The sequence below is a fragment of the Giraffa tippelskirchi genome, chromosome 1 (genome assembly GCF_054371585.1).
Source record: "Giraffa tippelskirchi isolate mGirTip1 chromosome 1, T2T-mGirTip1v1.2.pri, whole genome shotgun sequence".
NCBI lineage: Eukaryota > Metazoa > Chordata > Mammalia > Artiodactyla > Giraffidae > Giraffa > Giraffa tippelskirchi.
Window position 1 is genome coordinate 102,793,137 of NC_137275.1, and position 24,546 is coordinate 102,817,682.

A 24,546-nucleotide genomic window follows, 5' to 3' on the forward strand; every position below is an offset into this window, starting at 1 on the left:
TTAAAACCACTGAAACTTTGGAGTGTGTTTTGATATTGGATATGCACATTTCTCTCCTCATTCCAACTTTATCTTCCCTTAAAAAACTCTGCTTTATGGTGATAAATCCCTCTTGATCATTATAACTTTTTAAAAATGTGTTGCTGGAATCTATCTGCTAACATTCATTATAACCTAATACCGTAAAAGAAATGTGCTTCTGGTTAATTTTAGGGTAAATTGCTAAATCTGATTTTTGTCTTGGGACTCTTAGCTTTTTTAATAAATTGGAAAACAACTGATATCTTTCTAAAGTGTAGATCTTTGATTATATTTTCTAACCTCATAAAGCTACTTATATTTTCTACTCAAAATATGAGTCAATCTTGGATGCATATAACTTATTATCATCTAGTTTGTCCAGATTTTCAAGTGTATTGGTATAAAGTTAGTACAGTATTCTGTTGTAATTAAAAAAATACTGCTTTATAGCTAGTTCTATCTCTACTGTCTTTACCAAATATTGCTTATTTTACTAGTCTTTCTAAAGAACAAGCTTTCAGTATTGTCAAGTTTACTACTTTTCTTCTCTATTTTTGTCTTTGCTCTTTATTAATTTTGTCCTTCCACTCTTTTGGATTTACCTTATTCTTTTTCTGTGTCTACTGTCCAGTTCCTGTAGCTTCAAGAGCCATTTTCAACAACTCAACCAGCTCTGCCAGCTGTCATGGCCACTTCATCATATGCCATTAAAACTTAATCTCATACACTGGGTGCAGACTCAGCAGCCTTATTTTGCTTCAGAATTGTGCCTTGGCCTTGTATCCTTCTTCTCCTAAATTAGCACTATCATCAGAGAAAATTCTAGTGGGCTTCATCCCATGCTGCTTACAAGGCTTGCCTTTCCTCCAGTTTCATAGTAAAAAACAAAGTATTTCCATCCTTTTTATTCTTCTTTTTTTTGATGTTGATCAAAAATTTTGCAATACTTCTTTGCAGTGTATTCAAATTCAGAAAAAAAAAAGCAAGTCTTCATACACACAGGCTCACTGAAATGTCATGATTTTAAACTATGTATGACCTTGAAAATGACCTTTTCTCCAACATCTTTAACACATGGTCAATTTGTCATAAGCTCTTCCTCACTACCACTTCCAAAGGAAACACCATCATTATTTGAAGAGATATCTGCACTCCCATATTCATTGCAGCATTATTCACAAGAGCCAAGATACGGAAACAGCCTAGGTATCCATCAATACATTGATAAATAAAGAAAATATGATGTATATACAAAGTGGAATATTACTCAATCTTAAAAAAGAGAAAATTCAACTGTTTGAGACAACATGGATAAAACTAGAAGACACTATGCCAAGTGAAATAACACAAGGACAAATAGTGCATGATGCCACTTACATGTGGACTCTAACAAATAGCTAAACAAACTCTCCCTCCACAGCACATTTTCCTCAGCAGAATCTAACGGCCCCTACTATTAGCTGCATCCTTTTCTTATTATCTGTACCAGATTAAAAACACAGGGAAATATGCATCTACTGATGTATTTAGATTATATTTTACCTTTTTCTTTTAAAATCATTCCTTCCACTTCTGGCATCAGAATCTCATTTTTTCCCTTTGGAGAAGTCCTAGAGATTCAGGTAGACTGTGTCTCCTCTCGAGGCTGTGTGACTTGGGCCTGGCTAGACACAGTAGTTTATATATATACTCCATATGTCTTTTGTACTCATTTCTCTTTTTCTTTTTAAGAATATTTTATTGAAACAGTTTCTCAATTAACAATGAAACAAAGTAAAGTTGACTCAAACCTGTCTAATCAGCCTCAAGTACTAGTGAAGCACCTCAAATATATACGACAAGATAGGACCCTTAGGTCATATTTCTGCCATTATGGAAAAAAAAAAAAAAAGACAGACACAAGCAGGCTGTCCCTTGCCCTGGGAGCTGGCGTGGCAGCCCTGGCTTCTGCTACTTAAGGCATCTTGGAGGGCAGGCTCCCTAACATTTTGCATGGTGGGTAAAAGGCCCCCCTCCCAGCAGAGCAATGAACTAAAGGCAGGCCAGCCTGTTCCCTCTTTGTGCCAAGAGAGCCAGGTGGAATTTTTACATTCATGCCATGGTTTTTCCTGCCCCCAGGGTCTTGGGATAGGTTCTCTGTTTCCCATCATTTTCCCTCCAAATTTTAGTCTAGCTATTTTTTAATTAGCATCAGTAATATATTGCTACACTCAATATGGCAGCGAATCTGGAAAACTCAGCAGTGGCCACAGGACTGGAAAAGGTCAGTTTTCATTCCAATCCCAAAGAAAGGCAATGCCAAAGAATGCTCAAACTACCGCACAGTTGCACTCATCTCACACACTGGTAAAGTAATGCTCAAAATTCTCCAAGCCAGGCTTTAACAGTATGTGAACCGTGAACTTCCAGATGTTCAGGCTGGTTTTAGAAAAGGCAGAGGAACCAGAGACCAAATTGCCAACATCCGCTGGATCATCGAAAAAGCAAGTGAGTTCCAGAAAAACATCTACTTCTGCTTTATTGACTATGCCAAAGCCTTTGACTGTGTGGATCAGAATCAACTGTGGAAAATTCTGAAAGAGATGGGAATACCAGACCACCTGACCTGCCTCTTGAGAAACCAGTATGCAGGTCAGGAAGCAACAGTTAGAACTGGACATGGAACAACAGACTGGTTCCAAATAGGAAAAGGAGTCTGTCAAGGCTGTATATTGTCACTCTGCTTATTTAACTTCTATGCAGAGTACATCATGAGAAACGCTGGGCTGGAAGAAACACAAGCTGGAACCAAGATTGCCGGGAGAAATATCAATAACCTCAGATATGCAGATGACACCACCCTTATGGCAGAAAGCGAAGAAGAACTAAAGAGCCTCCTGATGAAAGTCAAAGGGGAGAGTGAAAAAGTTGGCTTAAAGCTCAACATTCAGAAAACTAAGATTATAGCATCTGGTCCCATCACTTAATGGGAAATAGATGGGGAAACAGTGCAAACAGTGTCAGACTTTATTTTTTGGGGCTTCAAAATCACTGCAGATGGTGACTGCAGCCATGAAATTAAAAGACGCATACTCCTTGGAAGGAAGGTTATGACCAACCTAGATAGCATATTTAAAAGCAGAGACACTACTTTGCCAACAAAGGTCCATCTAGTCAAGGCTATGGTTTTTCCAGTAGTCATGTATGGATGTGAGAGTTTGACTGTGAAGAAAGGTGAGTGCTAAAGAATTGATGCTTTTGAACTGTGGTGTTGGAGGACACTCTTGAGAGTCCCTTGGACTGCAAGAAGATCCAACCAGTCCATCCTGAAGGAGATCAGTCCTGGGTGTTCATTGGAAGGACTGATGCTGAAGCTGAAACTCCAATACTTTGGCCACCTCACGCAAAGAGTTGACTCATTGGAAAAGACCCTGATAGTGGGAAGGATTGGGTCAGGAGGAGAAGGGGACGACAGAGGATGAGATGGCTGGATGGCATCACCAATTCGATGGACATGAGTTAGGTAAACTCCTGGAGTTGGTGATGTACAGGGAGGCCTGGTGTACTGTGATTCATGGGATCGCAAAGAGCCGGACACGGCTGAGCGACTGAACTGAATTGAATAACCTGTATCCATCATCACAGAACCACACATGGAAGTTTCACAGCCTTTAAATTTCCATGGTTCACCTATCCTTTTCTCCCTCTCACAATCTCTTATGACCAAAGATCTTTTCACTGTGACCACAGTTTTGCCTTTTCTAAGTTTCACATAGTTGGAATCATGCAATATGTACATAGCCTTTGCAGACTGGCTCTTTTTCACTTAGCTATATGCATTTAAGATTCTTCCATGTCTGTTCATGGCTTCATAGATTTTCTTTCTTATTGCTGAATGCTATTCCTTTGTATGGACTCAAGGAGTTCAAAAGACTATAAGCAGAGAAGCCAAATGGTTCATCTATTGGAAAACATCTTGGTTGATTCCAAGTTTTGGCAATTAAGAAAGAAACTGTTATAAACACCCACATTCAGGTTTTTAATAGAGATATAACTTTTCAGTTGCTATGGGCAGATACCAAGTAGCATGATGACAAGATCACTGTATGATAAAAGTGTTTACTTTTCTAAGAAACTGTCAAGTATCTCACTAGCAACAAATGAGAATTCCTATTTTCTATATCCTCACCAGCTTTGGTATTTCATTTTTTGGATTTTAGCCACTTGAATAGGTGTGTATCTCATCGTTTTAATTTAAAATTCCCTAGGGAGACCTGGCATGCTGTGGTTCATGGGGTCGCACAGAGTCGGACACGACTGAGTGATTGAACTGAACTGAATGTTATATAACATGTAGCACCTTTTCATGAACTTACCTGCCATGTGTATATTTTCTTTGTTAAATCATAGTTGTTTTAACTAATGACTGAAAACCCAAATATCTTGTCCTCCTGTGTTGATTTATGTTGTCTTTTTCTTTTGGGGCTCTTGACAATTTAGTCTTTTTTCCTGGTATGCCAAATTATGTTTTATATTAACATTGGGCTTATTTTAGGAAACTATAAAGATACCTCCACTCTGGATGTTGTTATCTTTCTTTTGAAAAGATCTCTTTTTGCTCACAGCAGACAGTTATGGTAGGGACTGGTAACCTTAGTCCATTCTCAGTTTGAGCTCATTCAAAGGGGTTCTCAGTCTTTGTGAAGACTGGTCTATTTCTGGCTTGTCCTTCCTCTATGGGTGCTGCCCTTTGAAATTACCATGTGACCATTCCCAAGTACTTGCACTGGTCAGGCTTTATATGCAATGGTTCCCTCAGCCCTGTGAGACTTAGCTTGTCATTCTCTTAGTTGTTTCTTTTTGCTTGAGCTTTTGCCACTTGGCTTCTCTGCTTGCAGTCTTTTGAACTCCTTGGCTTCTCAGCCCCTAGGCTGTAAGATTTGAATCAGCAAATGCCCCAAGGAGAAAAGCTGGGCCAAATGTCAAGCCTGTGTCTGTTTCCCTTCTCTCTAGAACTTGGCCCACACGTCTTTGTGTCTCTAACATTCTGATGCCTTCAAACAGATGTTTTTCTACTTTATCCAGGTTTTCTAACATTTCTTCAGACTTCATCTGATCTTATTTTATTACTGAACTATCATCACAATTATCCCTAGAAAGAAAATTTTCAATTTTATGTTTTAAGTTACTTTATTTCCTATATTTACTCAGTTTCTACAGATACCTTTTACCTGATCCTTCAACCTTGTTTCTGTATTACCAGTAAGATGGAGGTAAGGTGGAGGCTAAGTATATTGGGAGGAAATCACTGATGAATTATATGTCTTGTTCTTTTATTTCTCCTCTCCTTGTCTACTCTGGCAGCCTATATTGGCCTTTCTTGATTTGACCCGGTGGCCCAAATAAGGAACCCACTCTGGCAAAGAAAGATCTGATTTCACTCTCAGAAATGTCTGCATGATAGGATTAGCTAGATGATGAACACCATGTCAGATTTCTTTGGGTGAGACATTTGCAGAATTGTGCAAGCTCTTTAATGTGCCTTCTGCCAATACTGCTCAGACTATTCAGCTTTTCTAAGGTTCTGGAGGTTTAACCTTTCTACTTGCATGTCAGATGAGCCCTTCTCTCTTTCCTGAGCTTATTTGTGAGAGGTCAGCCCTTGGTTTTTCTCTTTCCCCATCCAATCATATTTGTTCATGAATTTCAAAAAGTCTTCAAGATCTCTCTCTTCCCTCCCTTTCTCTCTTTTCTCTTTTTTTAACCAATGCTGTTAAATATTAAATATATAGTTGCATATCTCTTAATTACAATGGAATATTAGAAGGCTAAATCATTAAATATGAACCCCACCAACCTATGACTTGCACAACACTCTCCTCCAGGCCTAAGGCTGTGATATCCATTGGCTTTCTTACAATATCTTATACGTTTCTAAATTTGTAATGATATTTAGTTAATTTCTGAGTTATGTGACAATAAGAAATCAATCAAATTAGCATTATAGTACTGCGGCTTAGACCCAAGGACCAGAACCAAGGACTACAAAAACCTGTAAACCAGTAAGTTCCAAGTATCCTTTATGTTTAACAAGTGCTGAGGGTGAATGGGAAGTGGGGGAAAAGGATGTCAACTTCATATCACAGATCCTTGTACGAAAATGAAAACGAAAATGCCATAGCTCCTAGTTCAAGTCATTAAAATCTTTTTATATAAAGAAGAATAACACATAAGAAAAACAATATACCCTATATGATGGAGTCAATGGATAATTAATTACCAGGTCAGGGAGGACAAATTAGACTTGCTATGGGATTTCATTTAAAGAAGGGTTTCAAAAAGCACTGCCTTCTTCTGTGAGGACCTCTTAGATGAGGTAGGATTTGAGTCTTGCATAAGTATATAAGAAGGACAGCAAAGAGCCTTCAGGGAAGGGACTATACACAACGTCAGGAGTGAGCACAGAGGGCTTATGGAATAGGGAACAAACCTGGCTGAACATATGAGTACTACATGTTGGGGGACCTGAGAGAAAGGCTGGATGAGGTTAGTTAAGTGAAATAGAATTAGACTGAAGAGAAATAGATGGAAAGACAGATGGAAGACTGTGGAAAGCTCCTGAAAATGTAGGTCCATCTAGTCAAAGCAATAGATTTTTCAGTAGTCATATATGGATGTGAGGGTTGGAACATAAAGAAAGCTGAGCCCTGAAAAATTGATTTTTCTGAATTGTGGTGCTGGAGAAGACTCATGAGAGTCCTTTGGACAGCAAGGAGATGAAACCAATCAATCTAAAAGGAAATAAGTCCTGAATATTCATTGGACGGACTGATGCTGAAGCTCCAATACTTTGGCCACCTGATGCAAAGAGGCAACTTATTGGAAAAGACCCTGATGCTGGAAAAGATTGAGGGTAGGAGGAGAAGGGGGCGACAGAGGATGAGATGGTTGGATGGCATCATCAACTCAATGGACATGAATTTAAGCAAACTCCAGGAGACAGTGAAGGACAGGGAAGCCTGGCGTGCTGCAGCCCATGGGGTCGCAAAGAGTCAGACACAACTGAGCAACTGGACAATAACAACAAGAGGAAAAAATAAAAACAAACAAAAAAGAGGTTGATAATTCATTCAAAAGAAAGAAGAAAGAGAAGAAAAATAAAAATAAAGGAAAGCAGAGAGATACACTGAAATTTGGGCTTCTGATTAATGCTAGCTTGGAAGAATGTACCAGCATCACAGTTAAATCAGAGGTGCAGGACTTCTAATCCATATTCTCTCTTATATATGGCAAACTCAAATGTGGAAAGGTTCTGAGGGACAAGTTTCTTGGGAATTAACCCTGCTTCATTCTGAACCTCCTTCCTCTTATCCCCAAGGTTCAGTTCAGTCAGTTCAGTCGCTCAGCCATGTCAGACTCTTTGTGACCACATAGACTGCAGCACGCCAGGCTTCCCTGTCCATCCCAACTCCCAGAGCTTCCTCAGACTCATGTCCATCGAGTTGGTGATGCCATCCAACCATCTCATCCTCTGTCGTCCTCTTGTCCTCCAGCCTTCAATCTTTCCCAGCATTAAGGTCTTTTCCAATGAGGCAGTTCTTCGCATCAGGTGGCCAAAGTTTTGGAATTTCAGCTTCAGCATCAGTCCTTCCAATGAATATTCAGAACTGATTTCCCTTAGTATTGACTGGTTGGATCTCCTTGCAGTCCAAGGGACTCTCAAGAGTCTTCTGCAACACCACCAAGATTTGACCAGATGAGAACTGATCCTTTGTTCTCTGACTCCTCCCTGTCTCACAGAGGTGTCAATTCAATTGTTGATACACTTGTAAGAATATATTTACCAAAGGATAAAGGATGGAGGGGCTTCCCTGTTAGCTCAAGGGTAAAGAATCCACCTGCAATGCAGGAGACCTGGGTTCAATACCTGGGTTGGGAGATCTCCTGGAGGAGGGCATGGTATAACCCACTCCAGTATTCGTGCCTGGAGAATCCCCATGGATAGAGAGGCCTCGTGAGCTACAGTCCATGGGGTCACAAAGAGTCAGACATGACTGAGCGACTAAGCACAAAGGATGGAGATCAAGTCGTTTCTAGTACTAAATGCATATCATAGTCACTGCACACACAACATACCTCACCTATACCGTGTATACTATTATGTATAAAATATTACATATTTTGGTGCTAACTTCCTGATTTAATTGACAAGGAAGCTAAAGCTTAGAGAAGTTTCACAATTTGCTCAATATCACTCAGCTGATAAATGAGAGAGTAGCTCTAACTACCCAGAAACACAAGGCATCCAGTTGTTCAATACTTCAGAGTTTCTGAGAGTTGAAGGTCCACCAATAAAACACATGAGTCACATTTTCAGAGAGCTGTAACTCCAAGTTTAAATTACAATTATTTTGAAATGTTCCCAGTAAGAGAGGTTGATAGGGTCAAGGAGTTTTGGAATAAATTGAAACAGTTGGAAAAGTTTTGTAGGAGTTAGATTTTGACCTCTGGTTTAGAGGAAAGACCAGTAAATGTTTTGCCAAACGAAGTAAGAAAAGCTATTTCAGGCGACTGACAGAAAAGCCATCAATCATTAAAGAGTCATCCTCACTACTCAGAAACAAAAGGTCTTCTTAAGGCAACCATCCATCCAAATTTCCAAGGTTCCTTTGAAACGCATGCATCTGTGATTCAGAAATTAAAGTTTCAAATCATAACTGACAACTGCAGTGGCTATTACCCTTTGCCCTTAGAAACCACCACCCAAACTTCCAGGAGAATTTTCCTTACTGTTTACTCTGTAGAGTCTTAGTCCCTGGGTTTCAGAGATTTCACTTTGTTTTTGTAAATTTCATTGAGGTATAAAATACACACAGAAAAGTTTATGAATCTCGATTGCTTTTGACATCCAGATCGCTCAAACTCAAGTCACAGAGTACATTTCAAAGAGATAAAGAGCATTGTGATTTCTTTACTTTTTTTTGTTTATCATTACAATCACAACTTGCCATTCTGTTATTACACACTATTTGTGTTTGCTGGTTTAATGTGAGTCCTCCCTTGGGAAAAGAGATTGTATTTAGAATTCTAAAAATGTCATGTTTCCAAACCCTACAACTGTGGGAAAGCCCCTGGGCTTTGGTAAATTCATCCAGGTGAAAGATTTCAGCTTCAGATGTGACAAAACCTTATTCTGTTCAGATGTTCCTACCCAATTCATCTTGCTTGATTTATTTTGAACTTCAAAAGACCAAGTATTAATCACAACTAATATAGGACAACTCTGTAATAAACATATATTTCATACATGTTAAATATATTAAACATACAGTTCATAGAAAAGTATAACTATTAGAGCTGCATCTCTCTTCGATCTGAAAACTATCTTTTCAAAAAATTTGAGAGTGATGCATGGGTAGCAAGGAAGGTCAAGAGAGAGGAGATACATGTATACATATAGCTGATTCACTTTTGCTGTACAGAACATAACATTGTAAAGCAATTGTACTCCAATAAAAATAATTAAAAATTAATATTGTAATTTTTTTTAATTTGAGAACATAAAACAGGTATCACTATTCATGAAAATTTTCGTCCACATAAACAGTCAATATCTTTCATATCCCACCTTCTTTATCCTCTGGTTCTTATAATATTCATTGATAGTAATTTTTACAGCTTTAACAAAAGAGAGGGTAGCTTCATTATGGAAACTAAAAAGATAACTCGATACTCTGTTTTTTTTTTGATTTGTAGATTTTTTTTCCCTCATTCATAGAAATCAGAATTGATGCACTAGTAGTAATGAATTACATAGAGCAGAAATAAAAAGCTGAGTAAATATGGTATTTCTTAGGTTGTAATGAGGGAGATAGTTTTTCAGAACCTTAAGATGTTATACATCGTAAGAGACATCTAAAGTGAGTTGAAGTCAAACCACAGTCTTTCATTCATAGATAATTAAAATGATCCCATGTTTCAAGACATAAGTCAAGGATTTTCAGGAGTATAGTAATCTTTAATGGCTAACCTTCAGGAAATTTTCTTTGCAACCTGGGAAAGGTACTGAAAAGAAGCTTATGGACCAAGAAGAGAATTTAATGGGCTCTTAACCCCTTTCAATTGAGGTACAAGATGTGGGATTAGGAAATGGAGCAACTATTTAAGTCTCTTCATTCTATTTTTCACTCAGCTCAGAAAGAGTCCAGTTCGCAAAGCACAGTCACTTGAAATTGTATGTGCATCGTCATTTCTTTGAGTACTGAACTTTCACACTTATGAGAGTCTTCTATAGATATCTCTAGAAACTAAAACCTCGATTTCTTACCCATAAATTACTGCATTATAGTGATATGAAAAAGAGAGATTTTTGATGTTGCAACAGTATCACAGAATATTACATTGAAATAAATGAACATTTCTTCTGGGCTGAGAGTACTATAAAATTAAAATGCCAACAGTAAATGGTAAAAAGGTTAACATCCTGACCTTGGCTATGTTTGTTACTAATGGGTATTATATTAATTAAACATGCCTCCTCAATAATTATACGAAGAAGCTGCAAAGCTTTTAAGACTCCTGCTAATCCAGCACCCTCTGGTTACTTGTTTTCTAATTTGTTCATTTTAACTAATTATGCGAATTAGAGAAAATAAACATGTGAAAAATCTCTCTGAGACTCTGACCTCCAAATGTTTTGTATCAGATGGAACAACCCCTGTTCTAGCTCAATTATTCAATTTCTAGAATAGATTAAAGGATTAAAAAGGCTGATTTATTTACTTGTGAATAAGCAGATATATCTTGAGCTTTCATACTTTTCATGGTGACTTCTCAAGCACTAAGTATTGTCATCCTGATCAAGTCCAAAGAGGATTAAAATAAGATAAATGCATAATGAATGACTATACCAATTTTTACTAAAAGCTCCATATAGGATCATATTATGATCATGCCAGAGAAGAAAGAATAAGACAGTTTTGCATGTACTGTTTTTGGCAAACATTAATGACCTCATAAGTATTATAGTACACATGAGAGGAACATCCTGCATTTTATCTTTTTTTTAGAGTAATGAACTTAACATAGAGGTCTTATATTTTTTGTTGTTTATGTTGTGTACTTTTGTTTAACCCTTTTTTCTTTCTGTTTAACCCATTTTCAGGTCCATATTTCCCACTAAGGATATGAGGGCAGATTTCTTTTAATGCATCCATGGTAGAATATAGAGAGAGTTACTGGATAACCATCCTCTCCAGGTCACCTAGCAGATAATGATCGTTATTCCAACTTAGATTTAATGGTGCACCATCCTGCCCAGTGCCCATAAACAAAAAAGCTGGCATGCTTTTTTCTCCTGTGGAGTAACGCACAGTGGGAAAATGAAAGCGTCCCAGGTAGTAAAACTTCCCTTAGCCCAATAACTGAATCAATATTTGTGGGAAGCTGATCCAATGCTTTTTATTGTTTTTCTTTTTTTCCCCTTCTGATTACAAAAACATAGTATGCCCAATGACAAATTTGGAAATTTTAAAAAATAACAGTCACTCATAACTCCATCACTGAAAAGATCTACTATACATATTTTAATATAGTTTCTGCTCCTTTTATTTTTAATATGTTTGAGATTATAAAATATACAGTTTGTACCTAGTTACCTTGCTTCCATTAATATTACAATGAGCATTTTCTGATGTAATGAATAGCACATGAATAACATAATAACATTAATGATTTTAGGGCTATCCAACAGCCCACTATATCTGATGATGTATAAATCTCTGTTAATTCCTCTAACGTTGTACTCTGAGATTGCTTTGAGTTTTTTGCGGTTATGTATAACATTGCTCTACATATAAACTTTGCTAGGAAACAATGTATTTTGATATTGTTGAATAGGGAATGTTTTTCTATATTTAGTGCAGATCCTGGCCGTATGATAATTTTCAGTATTTGGCCACCCTGGACAATTTGAGCAGTTAAATATATATAGAAACAAATTATAATCATTGAATAAAACAGAAAGCCATGAATACATGCCAATATAAATAAACAGATGGAGAAAATAATGCAGAATAGGATAGGTACTCTTATGGTTACAAATTATCTCCTGATATAACACCTATTACAAAAATGGAAAAATAGTAAGTTTAGAATGGTCAGTAGCATTTTAATCAACTTATCAAAGGTAAACACTATCAGTAATAGAACAAAGGAAAACATGTGCATCTGATAGGATGGGCATATAATGAGAACACAACACTATTTCTGAAATACTTCAGCCAATGATGCATTAACTTTAAACTAACAGGAACACCCCAAATTAACAGATGTTCTATGAAATAACTGATTTATAGTTCTGTAACTGTCAAGGTATGAAATACAAAGAAAAAATGAGGAACTGTTCCGAACTGAAGGAAAATGCAAAGACACAACTAATAAATGTTACATGTCAAACTCACTGGAATCCCTTTGCCAACTGAAGAAGCTTGAATGAGGACAACTATCAGATCTGTTAATTTCCAGACTTTGGTTTCAGGAAATATAGTCATAATATAATCTGAAAATAATGATGTTTTCCTCTTATCAAATCTTTCATGTCTTATTCACTAGTTGGAACTTTCATTAACTTTTTTTCCCTTAAATATTCATGAAATAGAAGATATTCTTGTAGCATTTATGACTTTAAAAGACCATCTCTGATGTTTAACTGTGAAAAACATCAGAGTATGTATGCTGTTTGTGGCATACTGAGAATATACTTTTCCATTTCTAGATTAATATTTTTCTATCATAAAAAGAGACCAACTGTTTCTCTGTATCTATTAAGATTAATGCATGATTTCTCTGCTTTGGGCTATGTGATGTGATTAGGTATATTAGCATATTTCCGTATAGTAAATAATTTATACACCCTGGAATAAATTTTCACTTGGCTGCAGGTAATTAATAGTTAAACATCTGCTGAATTAGATTCAATAATATTTACTTTCAATATTTCACCTGTATGTGAGAAACGTATCTATTTTTTTTCATTATGCTTTTCATTCAATGTTTTAGTATGCGAGGATGCTAACAAAATAGCATAACATTACATGGTTTTCTATGCATGTTAGAACATGTTAAAAACAACTGACATATCACAGATTAATTTTAAAATCATTATTTTATAATTTTATTTTTAATAATCCTTTTCTTTACATGCCCTAGATTAAGGTTACAGTAAGTACAGTAAAGGGCTGGAAAAGAACGGAAAAGATCAGTTTTCATTTCAATCCCAAAGAAAGGCAATGCCAAAGAGTGCTCAAACTACTGCACAATTGCACTCATCTCACACGCTAGCAAAATAATGCTCAAAATTCTCCAAGGCAGGCTTCAGCAATTCGTGAACCATGAACTTCCAGATGTTCAAGCTGGTTTTAGAAAAGGCAGAGGAACCAGAGATCAAATTGCCAACATCTGCTGGATCATTGAAAAAGCAAGAGAGTTTCAGAAAAACATCTACTTCTGCTTTATTGACTATGCCAAAGCCTTTGACTGTGTGGATCAGAATCAACTGTGGAAAATTCTGAAAGAGATGGGAATACCAGACCACCTAACCTGCCTCTTGAGAAACCTGTATGCAGGTCAGGATGCAACAGTTAGAACTGGACATGGAACAACAGACTGGTTCCAAATAGGAAAAGGAGGACGTCAAGGCTGTATATTGTCACTCTGCTTATTTAACTCATATGCAGAGTACATCATGAGAAACGCTGCACTGGAGGAAGCACAAGCTGGAATCAAGATTGCTGGGAGAAATATCCATAAGCTCAGATATTTAGATGACACCACCCTTATGGCAGAATGTGAAGAGAACCTAAAAAGCCTCTTGAGGAAAGTGAGAGAGGAGAGTGAAAAAGTTGGCTTAAAGCTCAACATTCAGAAAACTACGATCATAGCATCTGGTCCCATCACTTAATGGGAAATAGATGGGGAAACGGTGGAAACAGGGTCATACTTTATTTTTCTGGGCTCCAAAATCACTGCAGATGGTGACTGCAGCCGTGAAATTAAAAGACACTTACTCCTTGGAAGGAAAGTTATGATCAACCTAGATAGCATATTGAAAAGCAGAGACATTACTTTGCCAACAAAGGTCCGTCTAGTCAAGGCTATGGTTTTTCCAGTAGTCACGTATGGATGTGAGAGTTGGACTGTGAAGAAAGCTGAGCGCCGAAGAATTGATGCTTTTGAACTGTGGTGTTGGAGGAGACTCTTGAGAGTCCCTTGGACTGCAAGAAGATCCAACTAGTCCATCCTAAAGGAGATCAGTCCTGGGTGTTCATTGGAAGGACTGATGTTGAAGCTGAAACTCCAATAATTTGGCCACCTGATGCGAAGAGTTGACTCATTGGAAGAGACCCTGATGCTGGGAAGGATTGAGGGCAGGAGGAGAAGTGGACGACAGAGGATGAGATGGCTGGATGGAATCACTGACTCGATGGATATGAGTTTGAGTGGACTCCGGGGGTTGGTGATGGACAGGGAGGTCTGGCGTGCTGCGATTCATGGGGTCGCAAAGAGTCTGACATGACAGAGCGACTGAACTCAACTGAACTGAAAGGGCTGTATGACTTTGAAGCTGAATAGTCCCTGTCACAATGACTCAACACTACCCTTGTAGCACTAGCTCATCGCTGAGGCTTACCTGGGTGCCTTCGGCCGGGTGAGTCCCCCCAACCCCTCCTGTTTCCAGGCAAACTTCTGAGACACCTCCGCACAGGGTCTGGGCTCTCCAGTCTCTGATCACAAAGGTGTCTGACTTCACTGAACATTCGAGACAGTTCCTCTACCTCAAACGTGTTGCACAGGATGTGGGAAAGAGACACATCAGAAGTGCCGGCACGTGATGTGTGACCCCACCAGCCCTTTCTTAGAAATCATTCAGCTTCATAAAGTACAAGCTCTCACAGCCCAACACTACCAGCTGGTCCAATTAGGCACTGCCTGGGAACACCCCGTGTTCAGCTCCAGGGAAGGCACATAGAGCTAATGATCCAGGCCCAGAAATAAGATCTTTTCCTGCAGTTCTCCTGAGGTCCTCACCCGCATCTCTATCCAAGTGGCTTCCCCACTAGCTTTTCCTCCCAAAGCTGCAGTTAGAGACCATTAGAAAAGAATGGTGCTCAAAAATAATTTCAGGCAATAGAACCGTCCAGAGTACTTTACGGAATCATGCACTGGTTTCAAAGCAGGTGCCATTAAGGATTTCTCTCCTCTTTTGTGCACTTAAACCACAGATTAAGAATGAAAACTCTTCAGTCCAAAAGGACCTGGAATAGCAATTACTTTTTGTCACCTGACCATTATCGATGAAATACCACCATAACTCTTTCTCTGTAAGACTAGTTCTTAAAGATTTACTCCATCTCCAAACCTCAGGCTCTGAACAACCACAGTACACAAAACAAAGGTGTGCTCTGCTTTGGAATGAATGACATCTAAAAGGCCACCACTGCTCATGAAATTAGCTGAATTAAACCGTAGTAGGAAACCAGTTGTTGTTTTTCTTCCAGGTAAAACTGCTCCTTTTCTTATGTTCCTGTGACACCCGGAGTAGTTTTCCTTTGAAAGAGAACGTAAAAGCTACACAAGCAGCACTGTGTACAATAGCCAGGACATGGAAGCAACCTAGATGTCCATCAGCAGACGAATAGATAAGGAAGCTGTGCTACATATACACAATGGAATATTACTTAGCCATTAAAAAGAATACCTTTGAATCAGTTCTATTGAGATGGATGAAACTGGAGCCCATTATACAGAGTGAAGTGAGCCACGAAGAAAAACACCAACACAGTATACTAATGCATATATATGGAATTTGGAAGATGGTAACGATAACCCTATATGCAAGACAGAATAAGAGACACAGATGCATAGAACAGTCTTATGGACTCTGAGGGAGAAGGTGAGAGTGGGACGTTCTGAGAGAATAGCATTGAAACATGTATATTATCATATGTGAAACAGAACACCATTCCAGGTTCAATGCATGAGACAAATGCTCAGGGCTGGGGCAATGGGATGACCCAGAGGGATGGGATGGGGAGGGAGGTGGGAGGGGGGTTCAGGATGGGGAACACATGTAAACCCATGGCTGATTCATGTCAATGTATGGCAAAAACCACTACAATATTGTAAAGTAATTAGCCCCCAACTAAAATAAATAAATTTATTAAAAAAAAAAAAGCTATACAAGTTGCAGCATCAGTCACGAATATTGCTGCAATATGCATACTGCCGTAAGAGAGGTCATTTTCAGTAAGTTCATATCCCAAAAGTTTACGTACATCTGTGCCTTTCATAGATGAGGTTAACTTGGGTAAAAGCAATACTTTATCACTTTCTACAAAATGGCCCTAAAACAGACCGAGAAAAAAACTAAGAAACGAGGTGTTTGCACCTTCTCAGACACCGGATCCTCCAGGGAAGAGGCCTTACCACACGCCCAAGGTCTCAGAGTGGTCAGACCCCCTGTGCTAGCGCCCCAGGCATCCAGAGAGCTTGAGGACCCTCAGAGGAGCCTAGTGGGGCCCCTCGGCTCTCAGATCCCATCAGGTCAGTTAGTCAGTCTCCTAGTCACTTTTACTGCCACGGGTCCCTGGCTCACACGGTTCTGATTTGGGCATCGCCACGTGGTATCCAGATGGATGTGGAAATGGTGCCCCGCCCCAAGCTGCTGCCCCAGGACCTTACCCTGGCTATCCCTAAACTGAAGGCAGGAGGAGTCCAAACCTAAAACTCTACTGTCCCGCTTTAATACCAGAGCATTAATCTCGATCCCCCCGCAAAATACCCATCTGTGCACCGAATTCAATCCATCCTCCCACCCCTCTCACCAAATCCGCAGCATCTGCACTCTGACCCTCAAGCTGGGCTGGCCACCTCCTGCTCTGCCCACTGCATCAAGAGGAGGCCCTGCAGGCCTGCAAACTGAGCGGCCAGGGCTCCGTGCACTCTCCCCGGGACCTACACACTCAGGCCACCCCAGACACACACCCCCGAGACTGCTACACCACATCCTCTGCTGCCGGCGCACAGGCCTGGCTCTCTGCCCCTCCCTCCACGCCAGGTGTGCGGACTGACCTTACCTCCCGCCCCTCAGCCTTCACCTCCTGGAGTCAGGGACCGGGTCCAGCCAGGGTCTGATACAGAACAGGAACTGCATTCACAGAAGTCCACTCTGCCTGTAAATAAAAAGGAGGGAAAAAAATCCCATTAGGGTACACTTAACAGGGAAAAAAAAACCACCGACAAACTGCCTAAATTTCCCTTTTCCTTCATTTCTTCCTCTGGCTGCCCCCCAGTCAGCTTGCTGGACCTTGGGGATGGCTTCCTGACCCCCACTGCTCACGTTCAGAATGACTTCTTCTACCTGGACAAGGCCAGCTTTCCCTTCCTGTGGGAGAGCTGATAGATTTCCTGTATGCCAACCATTGATTTTTATGAACATGAGTAAGAAAGATGAGAGGAAATTACTCTCTTAGCTGCTGAATAAGGTACAGTTCTGGGCACATTTCACAAATACTTCTTACTATTTGATACTTTACGTTAGACGAGCTGCTGACACTAGTCCCGAGACACACGAGAGGAGCCTTGGAACACCGCTGACACACTGGTCAGCGTAAGGGATGCGGTCACTCCAGACCTTGACCCAGAGCAGTTCTCCCCAGTACAGTGGAACCTGGGACCCAAGATGCCCCTGGGCTGAGGAGGTCTGTCCCAGCTGAAGGGCTGGGCAATCTGACAGTGGTTCCTAGAGGAGGCAAATTCACCTGAAGTAATATTCTGGAATACAAACTGGCACAGCCACTATGCAGAGCAGTATGGAGATTCCTTAAAAAAACAGTTATCATATGATCCAGTAATCCCCCTCCTGGGCATACATCTGGAGAAAACTCTAATTTGAAAAGCTACATGCATCCCAGTGTCCATAGCAGCATACAATAGACGTGAGTTTTACATCTAAGACAACCTAAATGTCCAATGACAGAAGGATGGATAAAGAAGATGTGATATGTACATATGTACAATGGAATATTGCTCAGCCATAAAAAAAATGAAATAATGCCATTTGGAGCAACATGGATGGACTCAGAGATATTATCATACCAAAAGAAGTAATAGAGAAAGAGAAATACCATATGATATCACTTAAACATAGAATCCTTAAAAGTAATACAGATGAATCTACATAGAAAACAGAAACAGACTCACAGACATAGAAAACAAACATATGGTATCAAAGGGGAAAGGTGCGGGGGATAAATTAGGAGTCTGGGATTAACAGATAGATCCCACTGTAAATAAAACCGATAAACAACACCGGCAACAAATAAACAACAACAGCAATGACATCATGCCACTTGCAGCAACATAGAGAGACCCAGAGAACATTACGCTTAGTGAAACCAGTCAGATAGAGAAAGACAGACACTGTATGATATCACTTTTACTGTATAGCACAGGGAACTCTATTGAATATCTTGCAGCAACCTATAACGGATCACCCTGCTTTATACTTGAAACTAATACAACATTGTAAATCAACTACATGTCAATATAAGTAAATACGTTTTTTAAACATTTACTTACCACTGCACAGTGACAAAGCAGTTTGCACAAGTGTTTTTCTAATGTAACATAAAATTTCCCGAGGGTTTACACGATGACTATTGGGGTGGGCAGAATTAAGACAACTTCTAAGTCACACTTGGTACAGGTCTACAACATGGCTTCAAGAGCAAGTATTTTTTTACAACAGCAGGAAAAGTGATAGAAGTTATAAACATATTCCAACAAGCAGAGTGCTGGCCATCCTGTGTCTTGCCCTGAGCGCACACAGTTAGGTAAAGGTGAAAGGAAGAAAGAAAAGGGAACCACCATGTCACTCTTAGCTGAAGTGGAGCTGTCGGAGCTGCTGCGACACGGCCCACCTGCAGCTCCAACAGATCCACTTGAAGGGCATCCACTCATCAGCCTAGTTTAGGCCCAGGCTGTGAGGCCCAAGGAGTCCCTTTGGGGCGAGTCTTTGGCAAACAGGAAAGAGCAGCAGGCAGGCTGCGGAAAGGCACCCTGCGAAGACTGCATCTGCAACGCTGTGTCTGTCCCTCCGGAGAGCATTTAAAACACTGACTAGACAACGCAGGTGAAGGCTCTGCTCTGAACTTGAGAAGTTTGGCTACTTCAACATGTTACTCAATATCTGTTTTCCCTAATGAAAGTACTGTCTTCTGATGTCCTGAAAAACAAGCCACCACTACAGCGAGCTTCCCAGGTGGTGCTAGTGGCAAAGAACCCGCCTGCCAATGCAGGAGACTTCAGAGATGCGGGTTCAATCCCTGGGTCAGGAAGATCCCCTGGAGAAGGAAAGGGCAACCCCCTCCAGTATTCTTGCCTGGGAAATGCCAAGGACAGGGAAGCCTGGCGGGCTACAGTCCGTAGGTCACAAAGAGTCAGACAGGACTGAAGCAACACACACACACGCACGCGTATCATGTTAGAATGAACTAGTGCTCTGGAGAAAAGATCAAGCCGGGCGAGAAACAGTGCTGCGGCTGGGGCATACTGTCAACGGTGATGAGAGCAGGCAGCTCTCTATGAAGTAGGCAGCCAGCACAGACAACAAAAGAACATGCAGGTGACAGGAATGGGAAGCTGGGGCCCTGAGGGAGGGGCCTGCAGACCCAGGAGCTGCAGGAAGCCAGCGGCGGGGTGGAGCGGATAGGGAGCAGGGATGGCAGCGGCCGGAGGTGAGGGCAGGGATGTGTCCACCGCGGGCCCATCCAGCGCCCTGGAGACCGTCACACAGAACACCTGCATCTTTGCTGTATTCTGAGCTGAGCTGCACAAACGTAGCTGTAATTCGTCCTGGCGTTTGGAGTGGGGAAGGGCCTTTCTGCAGAGAAGTGACTAGCTGATGTGCATGTTCCAGGGTCACCTGCCAGGTGCGCTGGGAGGGCAGAACGGGGCGCTCTGGAGGCCTGGGCACTGACCGCAGGAGCGATGACCACGAAAGGCCGAGGCTGCAGTGGTAACTGGGCATGAAATCGTCAATTTGGGGATGCATTCGTAAGTTAGAGACCATGGAATCACTGACAACTGGATACTGGAAAGGCTGTGAGATATATAAGGGAACAGACAACTAATGAGGTGGAGAGAGAGAAAAAAGAGGGGAGAGAGGACACAGCTAGTACCCACCATTTTAAACCTACAGCAAATTACCTAATATATTTTGGGAAAAAAGACATTTTCAGTGCCTCATAGCAGCCAGAAAACATGTTAAGGACTTCACCTGAGCAAACATTGTCTAGAAAGCTCAACGCTGAGGTGGGAGCCGTCCTCACTGTACAGACCAGACGGGGCACACAGGTGAGTCGCCCACTTCGCAGCTGACGCTCGGCCCGGGCTGAACGCAGGCCACCTCCTGCCCGGGCGCCACCGGCAGTCTTTTTCACCGCAGTGCTCCAGCTTCCTCTAGGTCCCTTATCAAATCCGTGTGCTATAGCCACGCGCACACACGCACCCGCGCACCCCCGCGCTCCGGCGCGCAGCTCCCCAGCGCCATCTAGCGGCCGCACCGAACCTCACCGGGCAGTGGAACCGGCGCAGGTGTTCCGGGTCAGAGCCCACAGCGATCACAGGTGAAGTAAGGGGAAGATGCTGTTACGAATATTCGGGAGGGATAGGGACCCCAGAAGTGACTGAAGATCAAATGGAGGATTTTGCCATGCCCAAGCCATTGCCTGTATGTTTTACGTTTAATCAGTAACTTCAGGGCTTTCTCCTCCCACGTTCATTCCTTCATTCTTCAACTTGTTACAGGTTCATTTATACCGGGTATACACCATAAACTCTGCACCTCTGACCACTCAGCACTCGGCCAAATTTGGCAACATTTGTGATAAAGCCGTTTCTTGTTGTTTAGTCGCTCAGTCATGTCCAACTCTTTGCTACCCCATGGACTGTAGCCCGCCAGGCTCCTCTGTCCTTAGGCTTTCCCAGGCAAGAAGACTGGAGTGGGTTGCCACTTCCTTCTCCGGGGGCATTTTCTCGACCCAGGCATCAACCCCACCTCTCCTGCATTGCCAGGAAGATTCTGTACCGCTGAGCCACCTGAGAAGCCTGAGACAGACTTGGGGAGGGGGGCAAACATTCATGTAATATGGTCATTCATCCAGTGCAATAAACTCAGGGGTGGAGCTGCAGTGTCAAAGAAACAATCAGCTGCCCTGAGGGCCGGAGGAAGGCTCGCAAAGAGTTGCTGATTCTACCGTTTCCATCTGCCGCCCTTTAAACCGAGGCACAGCACTGGATTTATTTTTTTTTTTTTTATTGGGGTATTAGGACAATAATAGTTGCATAAATTGAGAAGTCTTCTTTCACCCTCTGCTTTCTACACAATACTGTGTAGAGATGATTTTACTTCTACATTAAAATGTGTCATAGATGTTATGAAGTGACTCCACTTGGGTCTAGAGATTAAAGAGGGTGGATTACTTGCGAATCTGGTTTGGTTTTGTTTTTCGTTAATATAAGGAAATTTAGATTGAGTTGGAAATTCTCCTTGTCCTATTTTTGTAATATGTGGCTGTCAACAAATTTATACTTTTCAACTAAATTTTCAACTATAGTGGTGTATCTTTATCTTTTTCTCCAGATATATGCCCAGGAGTGGGATCGCAGGGTCATATGGTAGTTGTATGTTTAGTTTTCTGAGGAGCTTCCATGCTGTTCTCCGTAGACGCTGCACCATTCCTATTCCCATCAGGAGTGCAGAAGGGAACTGAGCCTCAGCTCTGCTCTCCTGTCTGTGACACAGCCACAGGCGGTCCCTAGGGATGCAGCAGCCAGGTGACAGGAATGACCTACAGGTGCTGAGTATTTCAGGCTTTATGATGATGGCATAATTCAAAAAGACACGCGCACCCCAGTGTTCACAATAGCCAGGATGTGGAAGCAACCTAGGTGTCCATAGACAGAGGAGTGGATAAAGATGTGGAATGTGTCTGTGGTATGCGTATGGAACATTGCTCAGCCATAAACAGCAATGACATCATGCCACTTGCAGCAACATAGAGAGACCCAGAGAACATTACGCTTAGTGAAACCAGTCAGATAGAGAAAGACAGACACTGTATGATATCACTTATATGTACAATCTGAAATATGACACAAATGAACTTATCTACAAACCAGAAATAGACTCACACACGGAGAACAGACTCACACGCATGGAGAACAGACTCACACGCACAGAGAACAGGGGGGGATAAATTAGCAGGATGGGATTAACATAAACACATCACTATATATAAAATAGGTAAACAACAAGGACCTACTGTATAGCACAGGGAAATTTAGTCAATATTTTGTAATAACCTAAGAGATAGATTATGAGAAAGAACATATAAACATATATATATATATATATATATATATATATCTGAATCACCTGAAACTAACACAACATTGTAAATAAATTATATTTCAACTAAAAATATATATAGTGGTATAAATGTGTTCATAATATTCTTTTTTCCTTCAATATCTGTAGTATTTGTGTATGCGACTTTTTTTTTCTGTTTTATATGTATATGCTACTCTTACATTGCCAATATTTTTGCATTTTCTTTTTTCTTTTCAGTCTAATTAGAATTTTATTAACATTCAGAAATTAGGTTTTGATTTCATTGACAGTTTAAGTATTTATTTTCTATTTCATTGAAATATGATCTTATTCTCATTTCCTCCCTTTTTTAAAATTTAAAATATATGAATATATGTTTCATACATGTGTAATACAGTTACATTAATCCATCACAGTCTGCACTCCACCCTGTCATTTCCTCCCTTCTTATACTGGATTTAATGTATTCTTCTCTTTCTAGTTTTGAGGTGGAAGATTAGGTCATTGACTGCCTGTTTCTCTTCTAATATAAATATTTAAAGCTAAAATGGATGTTCAATCACTGTCTCAGCTGCATGTCACATATTGTGACGTGTTACATTTTCAGGTTCACTAAATAAAGTATCTGGGATTGCCCAGATCCATCTTTATTATTAGTTCGCAGTTGATTTTGCTGCAGTGGGAGAGTAAACTCACCCGAGAGACAAGTCATGAACCGTGCCGCAGGAAACGTGTCACCCTCATGCTGTTCTGACTATGCAAAGTCCTCGCTGTCAGAAGGATGCCCACTGCCACCGAGAAGGAGGGCGATGTGAGGGATTAGCTACATGACTGTGAGGTGGACAGGCCACAATCCACAGGGCAGGCCAGCCGAGACGCAGGCCAACTGGAGGCTCAGAGGGGGTAGGAGCCCAGTGTCAAGGACCAGCTGCTGGCAGAACTCTTGAGGGAAAGTCTTCAGCTGACTGAAGGAGCCTCACCCACACTGTGAAGGGCAATTCGCTTGACTTGAAGTCCACTGATTTAAACGTAAATCATCTAAAAACATAAATCATCTAAAAACACCTTCACAGAAACATCTAGAACAATGTTAATGGCCCAGCAAAAGTGAATAAAGTTAACTATCAGAAGTGACTTCTGAACACCCATCCCAAAGCAACTTCTCTCTTGTCTGACTGTCTTGTGTCCCTAGGCCTGTAAGGCCATTCTCATCTCTTACCTGAATTTTTAGAACCCTCTTGAACTACTGTTTAGGATCTTATGATGTGAAAAATGATGACCAGAGCCTTCCAAAGCATTAGCTCGCATTTTCACTCGCATTATGTCTGGGATGTTTATGGATGTGGATCCTCTTGAAAACAGAGATTGTGTGTTGTTTTTCTCCAGCTCCTACCATCTTGTCTGAGAAAAAGTAGAAATAAAAACCCACTGACTCCACTGCTGCCTTTCCTTCAAAACGATGTGCTGAGCTCATGTAGGCAGGAGAACAAAGTCTTCACAAGCTCATGTGTTCACAACGGCTTTATCATTGCTTTTGCCTGCCTCCTGACAGCACACCAGGACAGTCTGTTACAGAAATTAGAAACAGTTGATGGCAAAAGATGAGGGAATTGACTGGAATACCAGCTCCATGAGGAGGCGATCTTATAAGTCTTATATATACTCCAAGACCAGCCACAACTCCAGACATTAGACAAACTGCCTTGACCTGAGCAAACATTCTCTGTGTTGCCAATTAACACCTTGTGGCTGATGCCTTTTTTGCTAAAAAAGAAACACAGGAAATATACTGCCAGATTATAGCAAATAAAATGAAAATTATGACAATTTTGTTTTGTACTGTAACAAAGCTTATTGTGCCTTATTGAATTATCTTAGTGAATCATCTCATAACTAAACTGTTGCATATTTTAACATATAACTGAATATATACTGTACATTTTAACAAGAAATGGTACATTTAAAAAATCTTTCAGATGTCTTTATAACCCTAGAAAACATAAATTGTGCATATTTTTTGTTTTTAAACATCTACTCTATATGAGTGAAATGAAAACTAAAGGAAAACCATCAGTTTCACGCCTTTATACCTG

At 40.7% G+C, this 24,546-nt stretch overlaps 1 protein-coding gene and 2 long non-coding RNA genes across 4 annotated transcripts in view; 2 read left to right on the plus strand and 1 right to left on the minus strand.

Annotated features, from left to right (window-relative positions):
- LOC145505566 (liprin-alpha-1-like) overlaps positions 1-24,546 on the plus strand; it is a 488,322-nt gene that overhangs the window by 433,498 nt on the left and 30,278 nt on the right.
- The window catches only part of LOC145505653 (uncharacterized), a 118,088-nt gene that overhangs the window by 81,635 nt on the left and 11,907 nt on the right, over positions 1-24,546 (minus strand). For 2 of the 3 annotated variants that reach the window (XR_014053182.1, XR_014053185.1), the window contains exon 2: positions 17,136-17,231. This is a non-coding gene — a long non-coding RNA (uncharacterized LOC145505653). Of the gene's footprint in view, positions 1-17,130; positions 17,232-24,546 lie in introns of all 3 variants that reach the window. The other variant, XR_014053186.1, reaches the window with a different exon arrangement.
- On the plus strand, positions 19,546-24,280 carry LOC145505683 (uncharacterized). The gene is made up of 3 exons (XR_014053203.1): positions 19,546-19,684; positions 19,979-20,687; positions 23,111-24,280. It is a non-coding gene; the product is annotated as an uncharacterized LOC145505683 (long non-coding RNA).